At 35.0% G+C, this 22,480-nt stretch overlaps 1 protein-coding gene across 1 annotated transcript in view; it reads right to left on the reverse strand.

Moving 5' to 3' along the window:
- TENM2 (teneurin transmembrane protein 2) overlaps positions 1-22,480 on the reverse strand; it is a 1,565,317-nt gene that overhangs the window by 85,988 nt on the left and 1,456,849 nt on the right. The gene's annotated exons all lie outside the window — the stretch shown is intronic.

A 22,480-nucleotide genomic window follows, 5' to 3' on the forward strand; every position in this document is an offset into this window, starting at 1 on the left:
TGTAAGTTACAGGTCTACAATTTAAAAAAAAAAATTCATTAAAACCTGTAACGCTTTTGGAACAGAAATCTAGACCTCAGTGTAACGCCCAGGTGGTTAAGCACTTGAATCATCTTTATAATTTTAGCCACTGTGTATTTCTAAAATACTATATAGGACTGACTTTTACTGTTGTAAAATAACATTTTAGTATATAAAATAACACCAAAGTCAATTTGCGTGTTAAACTATGGATATTTATTTGTTTTATCTTTACATTCCTTTGTAGGGGTCTGCTTGAAGCCAACTATGTATAATTAAATTAAGTAGCTATGAAAATCAAGCAGACCATGTAGACAACCTGTCCACTGTATTTTCTTACATAGCACGCAAGAAATGTATGTCAACATAGTATCCAGAATCAGGTAGTGTGCCATATATTGTATAAAGAGCCATGGGAGCATGTCATATATATATATATATATATATATAGCAAAGTATACAGACCTAGATTTACATGGAGTATATTATATATATAGCACACTGACCAGACATTATTCACACATTGACCACAGATATTATTAGGCCCATTATTCATAAAGTACCAACAAATTACACATTGCATAGGGCTGCAAGTAATAAAAAAAGAAGATGGCGGCACCTAGCGCGACAGGCTGAAGATGGATGCAGGGACGACTCTTAGACCCGATGGAAGAATCCATGTATTTTTTTTGTTTTTGGGTTGTTCTCAGGTTTACCTCCTCTTTAAAGCCTAACTAGACAATCAGTTTAGGTCAGTTAAATATATTGCAGTTTTTTTTAAACTAAAATCTTTTTTAAAAGACTGAATGTGGGGAAGAGGCCATGCCTGTTAACACTGGGTCTCCCCATGTCTATGGGTATAAAAAGTTAACATTGTGTTAATGGGTGACCTCACAGCGAGTGGGGGGTACTTCTGCCCCCTGGACCTTACCCCTTCAAGATACTGTATACTACATAAATGCATGTGTTTCCTATGTTTTCTTGTACAAAAAAAAATAAGGACTCATTTTCTACACCTCCTTCTCCTACAAGGGAAACTGTATTCAACTTACATTATTCATCTTCACATGAACATGGTTTATGCTCTCCCAAGATGACAATAGAGTTTGATATGCCATCGCTGTTATTATATGTTTATTTTTTTGTAATGTGTGTTTAAAAACCTTTAAATAAAGAATGCCCCACTTTTTCTTGATGTCCTAAGATGCATGCAAAGATAAGGGTCTGGTTGAAATATTAAGGGGAACGCCACACAATTTTTCTCTATTTAAAGGGACAGTAAATATTTACTCATTCTTTTTATAACATAATCCTGTCCACTACATCCTGGTTACCTTGTTTTAAACATACAGTTGTGATTTGCTGTTTTAATAAAACAGGCAGATCTGTTATTTTGATCAATTGCCATGCCTCACAAAATAATATGTTAAGGTGTGTGTTGTGACAGACTGTAAACATCTGGAGGGCCCTGGATAGATATCCCCTGGTACCTGCAGGCTTTTCCACCAGAATGAATGTAGAAATGCAATTTTAGTGTTTTTATGTTGTTTAAATAAAACACATCTGCATCATAAAAATGTAAAGACAATCCAGATGTGTTGAATAACTGCCCCACTATATGCCCCTATGTGTTCTTTCAACATACTTGAATATTTAGAAAAGTGCACTATATTCCGAAAGTGCAGTATATTTAAGGATTAATTTTAATTGAGTGGTTGAAGGTATTTATTTACTGCCTTGAAAGTCCCTTATGTGCTGTTTCACAATACCGCTTTATGCATTGACATACCTCCTAGACCTAGTTGTAGGGGAATGCCTTTTTCTATCTGCTAGCTGAGTTGTAATTTTGTAAACTGCAAATAAAGTTGTTGAAGTGTTTCCTGCCCCTGATAGTGGCCTTAGAAATCCCACCAGGATATAAGGAAATGCAGGAAGTACAGGGGCAGAGATGAGAACATGTGCTCAGCCAGGGTAGGTGCCTGCATCCCTTCCAGAAGAAACTGACTGTCTTGTCTGTGTGTAGTGCAGTATTATTCTATTACCTGTTATTAGAGATCACTCTGATTCTATTACCTGTTATCAGATATGTACCTATTATCTGTTATCAGAGATCACTTTGGGAAATCCCTACTGTCAGTGTATCAGCTACATACACAAATATATATTTGCTCTGCTCTTTCAGTTATCTTTGCTGATCTGCACCCTCTGTCTAGTTACATCTAGCATAGGTTAGGCATCCGATGGCCCATAGGTAGCAGAGGTCCGGTGGAATTGGCAGATTAGTGTGATTGCTAGGGACTAAGTGGTAGTGCAGATAGATTGTTCCTGAACTCCAGAGACTTTGCCTGCATCCCCACAATCCAGGATCACAGCATACAGAGCCCAATATTCAGTTGGAGGATCTCCTTGCTGCTGTTTCCAGAATCATCTCATCAGGACATCTTTGTTACAATCAACTCCAGAGGCCTCTGCAACTCATCCTGACACTGATCATAACTGGATGTATTTGTGGTTATAGACTGTATATATACCCGGGTATATCTGTGCACAATTCTCCTCAGGACTCTGCCATGTGTACTCATTGATGTTTATGGATTGTAAATATTGTTATTGTGAGATTGAGAAACAGCACTCACTGTTCAATGTTTGTAATTAAATATAGAACTGTCGTTCTGCATTTCAGGCACAAGATGCCGCTGTTTCTTAACACAGCTAAACAGGTTGCCAGTATTTGTATATTGATAGGAGGTGTGGTTGTTCTGAGAAAGAGGAAGACAGAAGACAGCAAGCAGGAAGCAGGAGGGCAGGCATCTTGCAAGGACTGTGTGTGAAACAGAATCCGCTCGCATCCAAGTGTCAGCCCGTCCTAGAGTCTCAGGAGCTGTGGCTGAGTGAGGCTGACCACCGTCCAAGGCAGATCCTGTCCAGAGGAAAAGGATTGTTTTCCAGAAAGGCTGAAAGGAGCTGAGGAACGGAGCGCTGTCTGTCTTGCAGGACCTCATGTTTGCTGAAGAGACTTGTTGTTCAGTTTAAAGACATCATTGGATCCAGAATAGGACCCGGGTCAGTAAAATCGTGCACGCGCCGCATTATAGGATTGGCGCCCGAAATACCAGAGACTGAGATTAGACCTGCAGTAGCTAGTAACTTAGTGTCTATGTGTGTGGCAGGTCATAAGAACCAATTTTGAAAGAGGGCGCTGTGCTGTCCTGTGGGCTGAGTGTATGTAATGTAATTTTCTTTGTCTTTATATTTGGAATTTTGTTCATTGTTATATTACTCAGTAAAGTACGTTCTGTTTTACATAAGCTGGTGTCCGTGTTGTCTTCCCTGTTTGTGACTTCGCTGTATCCTAGAAAGCCCCCGCTACACGGCTTACATTATTACTGTTTTAAGATATAAAGCTTACAAATACTCCAACCTGTGTCTTCATTTAGCTGCAGTGGTTAATGTTGTATGCTGGGTGTAGTGGTTCCTCGGGTTCTGATTATATTACTGGTATTAATTCTGGTTAATGTCCCAAGAAGGGAGCCCCTCTGCTAACAGAGACCCTGTCCTGGGTGGAGGCACTGCCAACTTTATTATTATACTCACTCTTCCACATAGCGAAGGCCCAGGATCATCCCTGTTATCTACAGGTTAGCGCCATAGCCTGGTTTGTGGGGGTCATTTACATAACAGGGTTAAACAGTCTTAGAAAATGATATGCCCACATGCTTTAATAATTTACCCAGCCAAAGATACAGAAGACAGATCCATCGTGATTTAACATGATTTAAACAATAAAAACCAGGCTGTTGTGGCAGCATACCTTATATAATTTTGTAGTTGCTATTGTTGATAATAGAGTGATGTGGCAGTATTGTTTATTACCGATCAGGAAGATATTTTTGAAACAGTATATTCCTAGCCATGATATGACCACATAGATGAATATGCAAATTCCCACAAAGCTTGACAATGCATATATGGCAGCTTAGCTGCAACAAAACTCTGTCTTTAAGACCTAATACTTTCTATTTACATTAATTGAATTGGTTGTTAGTTCACTTTATTCAGTAGCAATCTATTGACTGTTTTATTTAAAGCTTTTATACTTAGCATGACATCATTGGCAATATTTCATGCATTGCAATTCAGTGATGCCAAGATTTTTAATCAAGAGATTGTAAAGCTTTTAAACAGTGTCTTCTAGAAGCATGACTTTCTTTATGTAGCAATCCATCAAACAAGCACTTAAAATAGTATCTGGGTTAGTGGGATGATAATTGTATATAGTTATGCAAATCAAAACCTGTTTGTTTATTCTTTTCTGCATCAGGTGCCTTACCTAATTGGTTTTATAATGTTAACATAGTGTACTGTTTAACACTGAACATGCATATCATCGTGGTGTCAGTAGTTTGGGCATTAGTAAATTGCAGATCATGCAGTTCATTTAAGAAAAGCAGCCCTGTTTTTAACAGAAACACAAGCATGAGAATTCAGGTCAATTTTTAACGGCATAACACTTACACAAACACATTTAATTTATCAGAAATGATTTTATGTTTTTTTTAAATGCAATACTCAAGGAATGAAAAGGGACAGTGGTGAAACATTAATCACCCAGCTTGCTGTCATTCACACAGCAGTAAGAAAAAAAGACATAAGAAATGCAAAACAATGAAAAAGGTCATTGTCATGCATGTTGCAGGGTGCATAGATAAGACTTTCTCATTTTAAGGTTTGATTTAACTTAATTGTATTACAGAGAAAAGGTTTGTTGGCTTTGAATTATCCAGTGCTTGATATAACCACAATCTGACAACCATCGGAGTGCTTGATTGAGAATTAGTTGAATATTTTGAATATCTTTAAGGGGGATTGATTCTTTCTGATGCTGCAAGGAATCATTTTCACTAACATGAATTTCTCCAGCTTGAAGAATATCAGGATATTCCTCCAACATATTCCTCTTCTCGGTTAAAACAGATAAAGAGCAGCAAACTGTGCCGATTCAATCAGTGGGGTGAGTCAAGCGAATATATATGTGATGCCTCTTTTTTTTTTTTGTTCTCAAAAAGACATCTTTTGTAAGCTTGAGCCACTAGGTATAGCAGTTATGAGTACACTTGGCCATTCTTAAGGACCTTCAAAGAGTCCAGTTTAAAAAAATGCAGGAAGAGAAAGATCATTAAGGCACCTAACAGGGTTAGATGTTGAAAGTTATCTTTATTTCTACCTTTCTTAAGGGTATGTTAAGACATGCTTCTGAAAAACATGGCTTTTAAATGCTCCTGGAAGCCTAATCTGCAAAAAAAAGAGCTTGACCTCATGAACACATTTACTCCTGATTTAAGAAATCTTCAGCATGTATTATTATGACAGAAAGTTTTGTATATTCTTCTGCCTATATTGCTTGCAGGGAAATGTAGCATTTCTAAAGCAGATGTGCACCCCCATTTTTGTGTGTAAACAGCTAAATGTGACCATCCACCAGTCACAACCACCACTTCAGAAACAGCCATAAGGCTTTATCAGAATCTGTTTCCCACTCAAGGCAACAGGCCGTGATATAACTGTGTAAACTTTCCAGGCAAATAATCTAATGCCGAATCAGAATGTGTTTTTTATTTTGTATGACTGAATGAATGACTTTCTTAAAAAAACAGACGTAGCTTCTAAAATAAACTAGATAACTAACAGTGATACAGTCAGGACCACAGACAGTAGAAAAAAGACATGTTCAAAAATGCTAGAAGCACAAAAAACTTCAGAGGCCAAAAATAATGAGGAGAATATGCATTTTGTTAGATATAAATATTAGGTTTTGGTGTAAATTGCAGCTGAAGGTTTGCTCCAAATGATTTTTTACGATTATTTAAAATACTATTACGTTTATTTAGTGGCAGACCCCCATGACCATCCCTTGCACAAAGTTCCAGAAGTTTCTACAATACACATCAATATGAGATACTTGTTGGAAATGTCCAGGGGACATGTAAAACTTTGTGTGCTCCAGATTTTCAAAAATGGCTGCATTCTGTAGGAAGGCTGTATGCGTACCCTATTAGCAATTCTGATTCTCTCTTGAAGAAGTCAGTTAAGGTGGTAAAGCAAAAGTTTTTATTTACATCAAATTTCTAGATAGAGAAGAAAATGTACCACCATGTCCAAACCCCAATAACACTGTATGATTCACAGCTGCATTAAAGCAGATCTCCAGCCAGACTAAAAACGAATTTCTATTACCCTCAGTCATTCACAGGCTAGTGACAAGTGGCATACACAGGTTACATACTTTGTTTTTGTTGGTGAAAGAGATTACATTTACAGTAGGCTTTGCACAAGGAAGTATAATACTGGCACAAGAAATACCCTACAGTATTTTGACACAAAGGAAAGTGGACTGGGTTGTTGATAGCATAGCTTAGCAGCTTCTTTCATCTACTAGAAAGCAGTTTCAGGATTTTGGGGGCCACACTAACAGTGCTGAGGAATGCATGGGGATGTACATTTGACAGCCAGACTTCAGAGGAAGAGTGTTGGGGACCACAGCTATTGGTTCTGCTTTATATATTCTCTTAAAAATACTATATAGCTAGATGGGCAAGGATACATGCAATTTAGAATACATTCAGATTGTATATTACAACAACTCCCAAGTCATATTTTAATTATACTTTTATTTTAAAGTACAAGCATATTTTACTGTGAATTATAAATATACTTGTTTTGCTAAAAAAGAAGAGAACCAACCAAGGACCCCACCCCCTTAGGAAGTCCTTCTAGAAAAGGATCAGTTTCCCTAGTCTGCCTCTAAATATTACCTGCTTTAAGCAGAAGAATCTGTGCTGCCTTGATTTCACACCTGAATACTCACCTAAACATCTGACATTGACCAAGCAACTGCAAAACACACACAGAGTATGAGTACTTAAGGTATGCCAAGTCCTATGTACTTTTGCACATCCATGCTGCACATTGAAACTCATTTTACCCTTTAGTAAATTAAGATGACTGTGTTATATTTTATCCCTTTAGTTTGCCATTTTACTGTATATGGGTTCCATGTTTCAAAACCAGATCACGTTTGGAACATTACACAACAGAAATGATATGAGCTGCTGGTGCATAACTGCCATTCTATTACACTCTTTGAAAGTCTTGATTTATGCAGGTTGTTGAGTCGTTTGACAAAATGTTCATCTAAAAGCCCCCTACGTTTGTTAATAAATGTAGCCGTAATGTAATCTGCTGTTAAGTGATATTTAATTAGGCTGTCGCATTTGCAAAGCAGAAAGTCCATCCAAATGTACAACTTTTCTAATCAATTAAGTATCAAATCAAGATAAATCTAGCACGTCTAATTTTAACCCATATATTAGTATATCTGTAACAATTTTCATAAATATTCCAGGAATATAAATAGGTAGTGCAGAGATAATAGATTTTGCTGGATACTGAGGTTGATTTCCATAACTAGTGAATTACAAAGGCTTCCCTCCCACTTCTAAAGATAAATGCATCCTCTGTGATCCATTAGCACATTGCTATTTACTAGACTTATGGCAGTGCAGTGTGATATAAAACACTTTGGACACTGATTAAATTAACTCATTCACTGCTAACATATTGTCAATACAATACATGAGCAACACAGTGAAGTATTTTTAGCTTAAAAGTTTTCACTGCACATTCGTAAGCTTTGATAACATATTTGTATCTGTATTTAACAAAATTACAAAAGTTAAGTAGCTTATTCTAAAAATATTTTTTAAGCTAATGATAAAGCATATTTTTATGATCCCAGCACAAGCATTGTTAAAGCACAAGGTTGAAAATTGCCAGCTTGCTGGAAAATAAATAAAGATTCGGGGTAAAGATATTCAGACATTATATAAAAGGCAATTAGATTTCCTGCTGTTTTTTGAAAACAGTATTATCTAAGCTATGGTCATAGAACTGAGAAGCAGTGGACGCAAAAGTCCCCAATAGCTTGTACATATTGAATATACAGAGACTACAAGTAGGCATTCCTGGACCTTTAGCAGGTGCTCAGGAAACACAATAGATTGACAAATGTTTTGGTGGATTTCTTTTTAAAGGTTTCTATATATGTACAATGAAGTGACCAAATAGGTTTGACCTAAGGGCTATGTTTATAAGGAAAAATATGCCTTTCACTGTATGGATTAAATTTCACATGCACACATGTATTGTACATATGCATATATAATTTATATCCAGCAACTCTATTGTCCTGCCTTGAAGCTCATCCAAACCAAAAAGCCATTACATGTTTATTGATGTACAGACAGGGCCTTGTTTCTGTCAGGGCATTATTGTACTACTCCTCTTTTAAACATGGCACTTTTATTTTCATTTTTGAAATATAGTTCATGGTTTGTTTTCACGGGGATATGTAAGGCTGATTGAATTCCTTCCCTCGGGCAGCAAAATTTGGGAAGCAGAAAATGATAAAGTATGACAGGAAACCAATAATGATTTAAAAACCAAGAGAACTGTCCATCTTTAAAAACAAAAATAACTACCATTGTCTCAACTACAATATGCCTGTACCAACACACCTTTTAATAGGAACTAATAACGGCGATCTTTAAGAAACAATGTCTAATTAGGTCTTAGTAGGGATCACAGCCACTTATGGTATAGGATTGGCATGTTGGTTCCTTTGTTCTATGTACAAAAGACTTCTTTCCTGCCACCACTGTAGTACATACAAAAGGAACCTAATATCATGCTAGAACACAAGTGAGAAAATATCATGTCAAAGTTTATCTAAAACAAAAACATTTTGTTTTATTTTGTATAGAGGGGGGTTAACTTGCCTATTAGATTTAATTGACCATTTGTATCTTATTTGGGTAATTTCCTTTTTTTCCCTTTTCTGTAGAGTAGACATGTAAGAGCAAAAATTGCTAGTGTAATAGATATGACTCTTAGACAGTTGTCCCTTCTGTTCCTGTTTTAAAGACATTTTAAATGTATCATTTACCTGGTAAAATTGGTCTTCCTACCTGGCACACAGACAGCAGTACAAAAAATACTTTATAAATCTATGAGAAAACTCTCTGTAGTCAAGAAATAAGATTATAATAAGGATTTCAGGGCTACGTGTTCTTGTTCTGCATTCTTTTTTCCATTGTTTTGGAGAACATTCATAGCAATAGTACACTGAAGCAATGTAGTAAGCAAGGCTTACAGTTATATTTGTTATTTTCACAGGTCCTTCAAATTTATTTAACTAATTGAGGTTATCATCTAGTTTTAAAAAGGAACACAAATTCTATGTGGGAGCACAAATCATAAAATGACTCAGAGCTTGTAAAAGATAGGCTTTTTGGATCATCATTATTATTATACCAGTTTTGTAGAAGTCTATTTATCAAGTAAGAAAAATGACTTCTGATATTCAAGCGATATCAATTTTCTAGAAAACTATTTTTCCCTAATATTCCTTATTAGATTTCAGACTGTACAGCGTGACATACTGTAGGGGAACTTCAAATTGCAGGAAATAGTGACATGACTAAGCTTCTTTAATCTTTATATGCAATAGGCTCTAGCCTATGATTGGTGAATTTATATTATTCATGCACTCTTTATTTAAAGTTTTATTATTTTTACTTGGAGAGCAATGGAGAGGCCACACTGAGGAGATGTCCTTTTATTTTTTTTACCTTGATCAAAGTTTGATAGCATCAAAAGTGGTTGATTGAGAAATTCTAAAGGCTAACAACTAGTCAAACCCTCAAATACCTGACATATAACCAAGGTGTAGAATAAAGATAGGTTTCCGGGTTTTGTATTTGACTAGGGATAACTCCTGGCATGCTTGATAAGAGAGTGTACAGAGCAAGCCAAACGAATGTATTTGACTTTATGAATAATTTATTTGATAGAAGAATTTTGCATTACCTTTTTCAAAATAAGCACACTGACAGTATTCTGCCCTTTGGCCTGTTAGTTGAGGGACAATTTCACTTTGCACCTGTAGGTGACGCTGTTATGCTTAAAGAGTGGTTTATGATATTCAAGCAGAAAATAGAGGCTCCATGTTGTAATGTAAGCCAGCATTTTACAGGGCTTCAGAGTACCTATTAGCATCCTGCTTGTAAAGCATCTTCCGTAAGTTTTTTTACATACTTTATGTGCTTATCATACAAATTTTGTAGTTATTTTTTAATAAAGGTGTATGATTAAAAGTTTGTTATATAGCACTGTTGTTTTATTTCTTTACGGGATGGGGTGATGGGTGGAGTAAGCAATTAGGCGGGGTCAAAGGACAATGGTGGGTTTGGTGGGATACGTGCGTGTTGTCCCTGAGCCAGTGTCTTAACGGCTGGGGGCCTAATTGTAGTGTGCAGGTATGTGACATTTAGGGATGTAGTGGTTCTGTCATGGACTGTCAAAAAACATGTGTTAAAAAAACTCGAAGATTTGGAATGTATCTGTTATATTGTGTTTGCGGTTGTATATTTTATAAGGAAAAAGTTAATAATGTTTTATATTTTGTTAATAAAACGCTGCTATGGCCAGTTATATCCAAGACAGGTCTCCGTGTATTTATTAAGGGTCATGGGTTAACGGGACGATCTGGTTGGCTGGCCGGCAGAGGTAAGACAACTTTGTTATCCCCCTTTACACTTGTCATGTAGGTGAGAATATGTATATTTCATCATTATTGTATGTACACATTCTACAGAGCGAATGTTATGTGCTTGTTGTGTTTATAATTTTTTTTGTTTAATTCCTGGTGCATTTCTATACTTAATAAAGTCACCTCAAACATAAGTGTTTTCAAAAGAACAGACAGCATATACTGTATAGATGCCTATTTACATGTACATGAGTGCTGACAGCAAGTACTGTAAATAAAAGAAGCCTGAAAGAAGGCTTTATTTATGTAGGAGTTACTGGTATCTCTTGCTTTAGTGATAGGCTTACCCGTCTATATTTCCCATTCAAGACCTAAGTGAAACCAGTGCAACTAGTTCAGTTTTCTTTCTTTCATTATAATGTATGCCCAAACTTAAGCTATACTGTAAGTACATTATTCCACTGACTTTTCGGCATGCCTAGCTATCCAATGCTCTGGAAAACAACAAAGTCAAGTATTTTTAGATGATACAGCCTTCTCATTACCATTGACTACAAAATGTTTTTTTAAGATATTTTCAAAACCTGAGTTGAATTGATATGTTCCTACTTTTCACAAAAAGGTACCTTGCTTGGAGAAGCAATAGTATACAACTATTTAGAAAAATACAAATATTTTGTTTGATGAAACTCACATAAAATCTATGCTATGTAAAGTTGCTAGATTTTTGTCCCTGAGACAAACACTCATGATTGTCTTGGGTAAGAGTTTGTATAGAAGTTGTTATCACCTGACAGATACAAATCAACCCGGCCACAACCCTAATTTAAGACAAAAAATATTGAACAATCAATTAATGGGCCTTTTAAAGCCATTTTACAAAGTCTATGAGATACAATATCTTAATATTAAAAAGCTTTATTTATTAAATCTTATTAAAAGATAAGAACAAATAGAAAGTAAAAATTATTTTTTTGAGATACCCCTTAAACGTATGGGGGGTTATTCTTTTTTTTTTTACACGTTTTCCAACTAACTCCGCTTCTTCAGGAAAATAGAAGATCCACAATCAGAGAATATTTTATAAACAAACATCATAGCATAAAGTATCTAAACAACCTTAAAAAATTCAATTTGTGTAACAACTGTTTGATGCATGAAAAGTAGCTTACATCCTGCATGAGGACAAACCTCTAGAATCCTTCTCACAGGGAATGGTATGAAAAATATATTGGAGTAGCGACGAGAGCAAGTGAGTAACAATTCTTATGAGGACAGTTTCCAACACTATCTTCACTATTTTCCAACAAGTATCTTCATTGAGATAATTTCTGTCAACCAATCATCAAGTAGCCTATCATGACAAATTCAAAATCAATCTTTTCTGAACATTGTTGAAATATTTAATATATCAATAGAGTCATGCTGCTCTATGTTGGATCCAGAAATAAATCTATAATTAACTAATACATATATATATATATATATATATATATATATATAAGTTTTCAACTGTACAAAACTGTACAAAAAAAAAAATTTTACTTACCTTAGCCAATTTCTCTTATATCTTCTCTTATTCAGTTAGCAGTCTTGCTCTTCACAGATGGACTCCCCACTACGAACCTGCCCCACAAAACTTTATGGTGGCGGCATCACACAGTGGGGGTGTCCCTCCTGTGGGACGTCGTAATCATAAACAGAAAACACGTGTATCTACGTTGCAGACCACACGTGTATTGAAGGACCATCTGTGCCGCTCGGAGCACCCATCACTCATACAGGACACAGAGGCATGCCCCTCACCCAGGAGCTTCATTACCTGAAGACAGTAATTGCTGATACAAGAAGGGATTCCCTCACAGATCCACCACATCCAGGATAATCCAAGAATTTAATTATACTGAATCAATTTTGCCTGTGTTTATATTTTATTAGGCAAATATTGATAGTGCCAACTAGTTCTCCCTCTCATGAATATATGCTTAACAATGTTTCTTATCCTAGAAGTGCAGATATTAGTAGCCTGATTACAGTCTGCTAAAGAATTAACAAAATTAAAAAAAAAAAAACAAAACATATTGGCTAAATGGCAAAACAATCAGAACACACTGTGATTTTACATTTACCAATACATATATATATATATATATATATATCTAACATCGATTACTCCTAAAAAAGTCATCATCATATAGTTAACTGCATGTCCAATCATGTTCAAGAGCACTTACAGTTGACAGTTTAAAAAAAATCTCCTAATTACATCAAAATCATAGTAGATCATGAATTTAGTAGTAATCATTTTAATCAAACTGAATATTGGTTGTTTGAGATATTATTTTGATGAAAGGGATGGAATGGTGTTTGAACTACCTTGCTTTTTGTCACCCACCTATATGTTTTTTATAAAATAATTTATTGCACTTTCAATAATATATGAGGTGAAATGTAGTTTTGATTGATTTTAGTTTAGATACATTGAATATTTCAACAATGTTCACAAAAGACTGATTTTGAATTTGTCATGAATAGTTTACTTGGTAATTGGTTGACAGGGTTTGTCACAATAAAATACTTTGATAAGTGTTGGAAACTGTCCTCATAAGAATTGTTACTCACTTGCTCTCGTTGCTGCTCCAATATATTTTTCATATCATTCTGTGTGAGAAAGGTTCTAGAGGTTCGTCCTCATCCAGGATTTTTCATGTAAGCTACTTTTTATGCATCAAATAGTTGTTAAACAAATTGAATTTATTCAGGTTGTTTTGATATTTTATGCTACGATGTTTGTTTATGCAAATATTCTTTGATTGTAGATCTCCTGTGTTCCTGATGAAGCAGAGTTAGTTCCATGAAACGTGTAGAAAAATATTGTGGACACCCGTACATTTAAGAGGTATCCTATTCAGGGAGTTTTTATTTGTATATGTGAAAATTGATTTTACTTTCTAATTGTTCTTTTCTTTTATTAAGATTTATTAAATAAAGGTTTTTTCATATTAAGATATATGATCTCATAGATCTCATGGGTAAAATGACTTTAAAAGTCCCATTATTGATCACTAATTTCTGTCTTGGGTAAGAGTCTACCATTTCTAGGAATATCTCCCAACATCACTCAGAGATCTGTCCTGCTGAATGACCGCTAATAATCATAGCTTTTTCCTATATAGAGATTTCAGTTGGATGTCTGCCACTCATTCTCTCTCCTCTTCATAGAACAAACAGCACCTACAGAGCTTGGTCGTTCCTACATTGCCTGGAAAAAAGATACATTCATTTCCAACAGTACTGATCTAACATCTGTACTTGGCTAAAATCTATGGAGTTTGTAGTTTAAATACTCCAACAGGGAGTTGAGTAAATACATTTTTTTATTTTTTTTATTCTTTTATGGAGTGTTAAATCAGTAAATATTTGAAATACGACTCAAAAAAACCTTCATTATGACCTTTGTCATGCAATCGAGATCTATAGGCTTTCCAGTGGAATTTAGCAATAAGTTGTGATTCAAGCGGGTTAACAGGTAAAACTACGGTTATCCACTGCACACAGGAGTACATAGAGTTACCAGCCTCACCATATCCATTTACCATGCCTTCTATCAGAGATTTACCAACATTATTCAGTTGTTGTACTTGAATGTTTTCTGATTAGCCACATGAATTTAACTGTTTTCAATAGAACAAAGATATGTATACAAAGAATTGTTCTAAGTAAACAAAGGTTTTCAGTGGTTACAAATTTGTGTGTAGAGCCTGCTATAATTGCCTCCTAGTCCTTTCTAAAATAGAGAATGATCACTTGTGTGACTTCTAATTCTAAAAGTAACATGACAATTTTGACATCTTGGTCATGTACCAGGCAGTCTTTTTTTGCTGGTTCCCACCACAGGCCCAAACTTTTTATCATTCATTTTTTTTAAACTTTTTTTTTATAATATTATTATAATATTGAAAACATCTCATTTGAAAGTTAACAGGGCAAAGCAATAGGTTTACCTGAGAGCCCCATCATTCTTTAAAAGTATTTTTTCTGCAACCCTTTACCTATCAACAAACAGGTGACATCTATCTTTGTTCTATGACACAGGAGGAGTTATTTTACTATTTCAAAATAAGCTGGTATATATAGCAAGTATAGGCTCTAGGCTTTCCTCTAGCAGGTAGACCAAATGCCGATCATTGTTTGAGTGAGCATTCCTTCTTGACTGTTTTTCCTATGGAAAAAGCTGGGTATATGAAGTAAGTAATAAACTAATTACTTGCTGTCAAGTACTGCTGACTTGCCACATAAATTCAAATCCATCTGGTTACAAATTTAACCTAATGTTTTAGCTACTTAACCCAAGGACAGGGCAAAATAGCTATTGTTTGTATAGCATCAATGGCTGGTATTCTTATCCCCCATAAACTATTTCACACTGAGGTATTTTAAGAGTTTTACGATGCTGGGTTTATTTATAAAATCAATCAAAAGGTATATTTTACTGTTCCATATAAATAGGCTACAGTGTGTGATGAGGATCTAGAACCAGGATCCCTGGCTGAGAATGATTATTTTAATACAGACATAAATGCATTTAATACCGAGGTATATTTTCCCCCCCAAAAATTATACATTTGCTTTGTATCTTATAAGCACTTTAGCTTTGACTGGATGATAATTTAACCAGTAGTACATCAAAGATAGAGAAAATAAAATAAAATCTGTAATTTTATTTTTTTTCTTTTCCAAAGAATAAGACTGACCAATTACTTTACAGATAAAGTCAGTTTAGTAGTTTCAGAGAAAAAACACTCTTTTTCACTCTGCTGTGCAAATAGTTGATTATACTGGTGAAAAAAAGGGTCCAGTTTAAGTTGCAATGTATGAAGTTGGTTTTCCAACAAATAAACTTGCTTTCAAGACCTCAAGAGATAATGGAGAGAGAATCCTTGATGCCTGTAGGACATCCTCTACTGTATAAGGAAGTATTCAATTTCCCTATTAGTGAAGCACAGAAAAGTACAATATTTATTTGACCACTGATGTCACAGAATGTGGGGAATATCATCTTGTAACATTCTGTAGCTTTAAAAGAAAATTACCCACAGGATGTTTCGAGCCCAAGTATTAATACTTATCTTCTTAAAGATAAATTAAAGATAACACAATAGTTCTTAAAAAAGAGTTGAAGGAATTTCTAATTTTAAGGGGGGGGGGCTTATTTATTCATAAAACATTCCCTAATAAATTATTGACACTGAAAAACTAGTATAGTAAGTCTATGTTTGGAGGATTGTTCACTTATTTTAGGCAGCTACTAAACAACTGCAAGGTAAGCCTTGTTGGTGGTATAGTGACTTCCATCCAATAAACCACCAGGGACTAAAAAATCTGCACCCTAATCAATGTTTTCCAATCACTTTAGATTTTGAATCATGATTATCAAAGCATTACCTGTCTAGAAACAATACTCAGTAGTGCTAAACTACTGTAGGCCTTCCAATTTCTACCTGTTACATAGAAAAAAAATGTCAGCTTTAAATGTAAGCCCCCTGCTGAGCTAAAGCTTGCTGAAAATACTAAATGACAAGACTGGCTTTTATACTGTGAAAAACAAGTATTATCTTAAATGTCACATAGCTTTCACAACATAAAATCAAAGCACTCTTGGTGTGATTGGTGCAAAGCGTGTCTATATGTGTATTTTAGAAGGTTTTTTTATGTTTTCTTTTTCAAATTTCTCTGGAATTTAAATCCTCAACTTCTACAGAGGTCACAGCACCAAACTAACCTCAAAACTGGGCTTCTAAATACATTTCATTAAAAAAAAATATATGCAGAATAATTGACTAAAAGCAACAATATTTGTCATGTTTTTTTTTTTTGCAGTAATTATCAAGGTTACTTTTTTAACTCTACCCCAATACAACATACTTCAATCTATTTAAATTAAAAGCTCTCCATGTATATGATGTATTTTTAAAATTATCTGGTGGTGAAAGCTGAATAGCTAGCAGTGTGGAAACATTTTGCATTTATAAAAAAAACTAAGAGGATATTGGGATTTAATTGTCTCTGCTGTGAAGATGCATTTTTCCACAATGTGTATAACTACAGAGGTGAATGAAAGCTTGTCTTTAGTCCTGTTTCAGCATATTCAGATAGTGTAATGTATACATTCACATGTAGACTAGCAATCATGATCCAATCAGCCTGGTTTCTAGTCATGTGATCACTGGGTAAGCTAAGTGCTGATCATATGGTTTTGTTTGTAAACCCTTGTCATGGTGCTGTAGAAGTATTTGTTCTAGTTGTCTGATCCATCTGATCCACCCAGTGACATTCATCTATTATAGCCGACCAAACCAAACACTCACATTCAACTCATTAGAAAAACACATATATACAAACTATGGTGAACATTTTAGCCAGTGAAGTTGTTATTGAGTGTAATTCTTAGGAGGAACAGAGTTATCACCATTGGATGATTTTAATAAGGATTGAAATACTTTTAATAAGGATTAATGGCACTTGTGTGAGGGCAGCCTACTAAACAGCAACCTGCTTCTGTACCACCCACAGCTATTATGTGCTAATAGTAGAAATGTTAACAAAGAGACACAAAGACAGAGAGACAGGCATGGCACACAGCTGTTACAGATAACATTTTATAAAGTTGTATACGTGATTTGTGGTTATTTCTCTTCTGCATACATACATACATTTATTGATTGATTATCTGATTGGTGTTAATTGTACATAAAAGTTCCATTGTTTGTTTGTTCTTTTGGTACTAAATTAGTGTATTAGGAATGGTAGTAAGATTCAGGACTCAATTTTTATTATGTCTGTCTACATACATATGTGTTATTTAAAAAAGATTCAAAGTTTATTTAATCCTTAACCTATTGATAAACCTATTGTTCATTAAGAACAATAATTAGGTATGAAAAATAAGCTGATACATTGTTACTGGCAACTAGAATACGTTATTTAAAGCTGATGTCAAATGTTGAGTTAAAAACATTATTTTTAAGTGTTCTTGGACCATGGATTCACTGACAAAAATGTTATAGCTTGGTTATACTCTGTAATGAAAGTAATGAAACACTGCAATGTCAAGAAAGCTGTGTCATAGACACACTTCATTAGTTACTAGATTTGTTTATTTGTTCAGCTCAAATGTTCAACATTCTAAAATTATATGGAATCCAATAGAGATATACATAAATATAACCCTACAAAAAGCTTTTGATATGCAAAACTCCATTTTTATTTCACCCCCTCTGCCTGAGATTTGACTGCAAAATATTCAGTTTTCCCATTTAAAAATTGCTGATTCCCTTGCACGTCTCTGTAACATTGCACTATAACCTACCAAAATCTTTGCTTCATGCTGTATAGATAATAATTATAATATTAATAATAACACATCACTAATTGCCATTTGGGTAAAACTATAATCACTAATTAGCCTGTATAATTTGTGTATTTTAACAACAGATTTTTTTGTTGCATGAATATTTATTAATAATATATTGTACCTGCAGGCAGATGTACAGGCTAGGCTTTTTGTAAATCTTTGGTGTGTCTGAAAGATGATCCCACAAAGGTCCAAGGTTTGCCTATCAAGACCTGTAGGTCATCAGGCTTTTCACCTATTATTCTCCATCTAACTCTTGACTGATAAAACTTTTATTTCCAACTGTAACTATAATAAGACAACATGGAGTTCTATCTGACTGAGGTAGCAATGCTTCCATCAAAGGGTTTACATTTTCAGACATTGTGGAAATCTTCTAAAGCAACACAACCCCTCAGTTTTGTACCAACATTGCCAGACGTAAGGCTTGTTTTTTTTAAAAACAGCCTGATTTTTATTTTGTTTCCTGTATTGCACTGTTAATTATATTGCCAGAAAGCCAGAATTGTTCTTTTTGGCATTTTAAGCAAAAGGCTTAAAAGTACTTTACTGAGACCCTACTTTTCACACCACAGACCTAATAAAAAGTCTCAACTAAGCTCTTAACAGATTTTCTTTTTTTATCAGGATACAGTTTGTTGAGTTACAGAGCACAGAGGAATAATTTTAGCTTCAAATGGTAGCACATAAGATGGATTAGTTAAGGCTGAATTTTGGAAAACAAAATGTTTGTATATTAATGGGACACTGGCATCCAAAGCAGATGGTCTGTCTGATTTTCTTTTTGCTTCAAACATGAACAAAGTCAAGCGCAATAACTATTCCTGCGTGGAAGATTAAGTGACCCACGTACAATCACCATGGAGCAAATAGTCCACCATTTATTCCTTTTAACAGTTCAAAATAATGTGATTAAAATATTCATATTCTGTGTTCTGTTGATATTTTTGTTTTGAATGTAAGTCTTCTACTCAAGGGACAAAACAGAAAGAAGTATGATAGTACAGGAATACAAAACATTTCTGATTTTAAATCTTCTGGCATTTCACCATAAAATGAAATGAAACAAACTGCTGCAGATTTTTGTTTCTAGAGAAATATACGATTCCAAACAAAGCTTTTCACAAAACCATGAGTATGAGCTAAATATATATAATGAGACCTAGAGTTTTAAAACACTATGTGAACCACTATTTAGGGAGTATTTCAAAAAGAATTGAACGTTGGAAGTCCAAAAAAGGTAAATAGGGGGTAAAAGACTAGTCATAAATATTTCCTGTGGGGCTTTCCACACTTGGTCTTTTCTGCATTATTGACTTACAATGTCTTGTGGAGATGTTCATCTTAGTAGAAGTAGTGCTTTGACTTTTGTTTTTGAAGCTTCAGCAAAATGCCTTGTGAAAAGCACAAAAGTAAATTCCTCAATTCTTACATCAAAACACATTAAACTAGCTTTAAGTGGCAGAAGTGCCCTTGATCCCACTTCACAGATATACTATTGCACTATAGCCAAAGGAGTGGCTGGATACACTCATATACCAGGAAGTGCAGTGCTGTTTTTCAGGATATATTCAATGTTAGTCCTTAACTATACAGTTGTTTTTACAACTACCATGATTTTAATATGAATTCAGTGAAGGTTTAAGGTCCTGGTGAATTTATGTGCAGATTTTCCCAGCTTAAATTTGTATATAAACTGTAAGGCACTACGTGTCCCTTAAACCAGTGTTTCCCAACCTTTCTTAGTCGCAGCACATATTTTACAATTAGAAAAATCCCACGGAACACCACCAAAAAGTCAGACACGTAAATTAGCTACCTGCTGCCATCTAGTGGAAGAGTTTTTTTTGGTTCTGCCTATCACTATACATCGCTGGTATAGACAAATGAGGACAAATTTTTTGCAGTAAATAAATCATTTTGGGACCAATTAACTGAAATTGGATAATTTCCCACGGTACACCCGAAGATCTCTCAAGGCACACTAGTGTGCCGCGGAACAGCGGTTGAAAAACACTGCCTTAAACTATGTCCAGCAAGCAAGGGAGGCACAAAGCCACCAATGTATTGAAAGCTAGTCAAATGCATACAAAGAGATTATAGTTAATTTAGGAATCTGTTCCTAAACTCTGATAGCTATCTTTTCATATAATCAATATAATATAATATTTCAATTGTCACTGAGCAACTGGTCTTGGAGCTTAAAAAGTAATAAATAAATAAAACGGTGCGCTCAGCATCTCTTGTTAGTCACATTTACTGCACAAACTATCCTCATGGTAAAAATATAAAAATAGGCATACTCAGCCTAGTAGCCCAGGTTGTGTATGGGAGGGGGGGAAGAGCAGGGGGAAGTCTATGATGCTCTGGGCCAGCAGGAAGAAGTTGAAGGATGCTTGGTAGATGAACTTGAAAAAGTACCAGCATTAATAGTCCTGTAGAGGAAAGGTGAATACTGCAAAATGTTTAAAGCAACTTATTTTGCATTTCATGTTTAGGTAACACTGTGGATATGTTTACAAAATCAATATCCAAACACTTCCTGTAGACATAGAGGCTATATAATCATCTCTTGAGCTTTCCATGTCTCTGATCTTCTCTTTCCTTAAGCCTTTAGGGAAATATTTACATCTGACACTTTTGGGATTGTCCCAATCTGTGTCCTCTAGTTCTTTTGTTTAAATCCTAAATAGCAACTATTCTGTACCAAAACATAGTGCAGTGAAGAACACAGGCATGTGAATAGTCCATGGTCTTTAGGAAAGTAAAGATTGGAAAGAATTACCAGCAGTACATGTACCTGATATTTTGTATTTATTTACTCATTTACAAGTATATTTAAAGTTGAAGGGCTTTTTTATCTATGTAAATATAGACTGGGGTTTTATTACAAAATATAAATACCGGTACTTTACAGCGGTTACACTACCCAGCAACAAGTAGGGTTACCACTTAGCCTTACCATAAAAGTGCCCTTACAGTCCACGTTGGTAATTTTTTCTTACCCAAACTTAGGATACCAAACTGTAAGTTCTACAATGTCCTTATTCTTTTATTAAAACAAGGCTACTTTTTTACTCAGTAAAATAGTCCTGCTGGTGGTCAACTGTACACTTCTGTATTGTCTCTTGTATCTTAAAGCAGACCTTTCACCGAAAAAAAAAAACAAAGTTACTCTTTATGTCCGCTTTAAAAAAAATGGGGAAAAAGGTGAATAAAAATTAGGGTAGTAAAAATTAGCTTGTCCACACCCCCTAACTGAATGGGAGCGCAGAGCCTCCTGGGATACCTATGTCATGTATCCCAGGAGGCTTCAGGTTGCTCCTTCTGTGCATGCCTGAGAATGAAATAAAAAATGCTGAAATTACACATACGCAGTGCAGACAACACTCTTTTTATTGTTAATTTACAGGAGGATATGTCACATGATCTCGCGCCTGCGTAGTGCGAGATTGGGTGACGAAGGCAGAAGGATAAGGAAATGGTGGCACCCAGTGCGAGAATTCCAAGGTGATGCGGGACCAAAAGGCCAGGTGTGGAGGGATCGAGGGCTCTACAGAAGTAAAGGAAAGTGTGATTTTTTTTTATTTTTATGACTGTTCAACTTTAAATCTTGTAGTAAAACAATTGACTGTACTCTCTTTTTAGTACAGTTTTAGCCTATGGTATGTAATATAAACTATCCAATTGATTACTAAATTTACACTGTTGTATAACGTAACCCTGTTACACTGTTGTATACCAAACCCTGAGCATATATGCTCATTCTTACTGCCTGAGCACAAATGGCATTTTTAAATGTTTACTGTAACATTGCAAATCTTTTTTTTTTTTTCGAATTCGGATCCACTTTAACTTTTTGGGAATTGTCAGGAGTGGAAATTGGATATCAGATACTAGACTATTTTATATTTTAGAACACAACAAACATACTAGGCAAAAGATATGCCAGTGGAAATTGTGTTACTAGTGTTCCCTGGTCAGCCTTGGTTTTATGTATGTCCAATTTTTTAGACAGCTGCAACAGATGATAGATTAGGTTTTAAAGTATTCCTAAAAAATATTTTTTTTTTATTTTGCTGGTATGTGCAATTTTGATGGTGCTTACCAAACCTATGATGTGGGCTTGGATACTCCAGCAGCTGCCCTCTGGTTAACGGTTGGCCAAAACTGGTTAGGCCATAATATTAGTCACAATCTTCCTCCAAAATTAGTGCAGGTGGTACTTTTTTACAGGAGAAAAAAGACCTCTTTTCCCCTCCAGATGAATTGTCTGAATTTTTCAGCTTTAGTGAAAATAAATTTAGCCAAGTAGTTTTTCAGATTTTGAAGATTAGTCTATTTTATTTTGTGCCAAATAACTTATTTACATTTGTAGTGTTTTGTAGCAGATTTAGGTACACATTTAATTAAATAGGTTTTAAATCACTAAATGAACT

The sequence above is a fragment of the Pyxicephalus adspersus genome, chromosome 2, assembly GCF_032062135.1.
Source record: "Pyxicephalus adspersus chromosome 2, UCB_Pads_2.0, whole genome shotgun sequence".
NCBI lineage: Eukaryota > Metazoa > Chordata > Amphibia > Anura > Pyxicephalidae > Pyxicephalus > Pyxicephalus adspersus.